We start from the raw sequence: 1,859 nt of genomic DNA on the forward strand, positions 1-1,859 counted from the left end.
CAAAGCGCACGTGCGTATGACAGACCACCCAGACTCTCTCCTCTCTCTTATTTAATCCCCCCTCTCTCTTTCTAATACAAGGCCTTAGGAATAAATTAAGGATAATTTTTTAACACCAGACAGCAGGATTTTGCGTCCACAAGAGTCTGGAATCCGAAAGATGCTAGCGGGAACAGGACTGCGCATGCGCTAAGCTAAGCGTAGAGTCGAGATCGCACACGACCGCCTACCGCACTGCGCAGCCCACGATTGCTAGTAGGTTACTTTACGATCAGGTATAATAAAAAAGAGTGTAAGAAAACTCCTGTTCTCGGAATTCCTGTTTGCAACAGCGTACGAAAAAATAGTCATATTGCAAAAAGGAACTTGATATGGAGATTGTTCAGGTGTCAGTAGAGAGACGTTGACGCCGGGAAACAGAAGAAAGGGAATAAAGGCATATCGAGAACTTACACTTCGAACGAGCACGGATAAGTAAACTTTGAGGGGCGCCAACGACAAACTTTTCTTCGATGCACGAGACAGCAACACCAAGAATCTCCATTTTCGTATAAAGTGCGGACGCGTTGGAAACGACGGCGCCCTGCAGGTGAATTATTCCCCTTGCTTTCCCGTCCATTCGAATCCAGAACCTGCGCATTCATTGACTTTAGCACGTGCGCACGGAAGGCGGTTGTGGCAGCACACTGGCTTGCGAACGACGTCGGCGCAGTGGTGCCGTCAACATGACGGAAGAAGAGCGCGATAAACGGGACAAGAAAGACAGGTCAGGAGAGAACAAGCACAATCTCTATATACACTGCAATAAATTTACTCCCTCTGGGCGTATTTTGTTCCCAAACGATAATCGTCATCTATTCCTGCGTGTATTTCTTTTGCTTAACATTGCGCTCGCTACTTACTTGTTAAAGTGCATGTGACACACAAAACACATGGCCGTTCGTGCCCTTAAAGTACCGGGTACGCCACGTTAAACAAGAAAAGGCATGCAAGATAGATTACGATTGTTAGGGCGCAGCTCTTAGGCGCCTTTTAGTGCGTTGAGCGTCGGCGTCCCTCGGCGTAACCGAGCGAACGAGCACAGCGAAGGATGAAAGAGCGAACGCGGAGCGCAGCGGGGAATGAAAGACGGCGATAGCGAAGAGAGCGCGAGGAGGAAGGCGAAGGAGGAGCGTGCGGAAAGCAGATGGCGAAACCGTGGGAAGAAAAGCGTAGTGCCTCTCAAGACGTGTTCTGCGGCGATGATCGCTATGAGATGGTGCCAGAGTAGCGCGCATTGTCTCTACACCGATGACTCCATCGATAAGGCATGCGGTGAGCGCGTACGCTGGTACCATATATGGAAACAAAGCGTTGCATGAGCGGGAGTCTGTCTGCGACAGCTGTTGTGAATCGCGCCACGCGTCACCCACGCGCTGCCTCTCGCGATCTCCCGATTAGGGAAGCTGTCGCGCCACATGTACTTCGCTCCGTTTGCTACGTGCCGCACGAGACAGATTTCCGCGCCAGCCAATATTCGCGAACAAAAACACGTGTAGAACGGCGCTCAAACTTCGCATTAGGTAGTATTGTAATCGTCGGCAATTTTGCTGGGAAACAAATACGCCCCAAAAGGGTGTAAATGTTTGTCACTAGTGCAGTATATCTCATGAAGAGTGGGCGCCAAATTGACCTCCGCGGCCTCTCTTGGGTTAGGAGAATGCCACCTAAGTTAGATCTCACGCAGGAGAAAGCATGCGCGATGTATTTAAACTCAGTAACTAAATATTAACCTCAATGGTTAAGTACAATGTTTCGCAGGTCTCGCTGACGGAGTAGCCGCAACTTTTTTGCGACATGCTTCGACAAGCTGCACACTC

The sequence above is a fragment of the Dermacentor silvarum genome, chromosome 2 (assembly GCF_013339745.2).
Source record: "Dermacentor silvarum isolate Dsil-2018 chromosome 2, BIME_Dsil_1.4, whole genome shotgun sequence".
NCBI lineage: Eukaryota > Metazoa > Arthropoda > Arachnida > Ixodida > Ixodidae > Dermacentor > Dermacentor silvarum.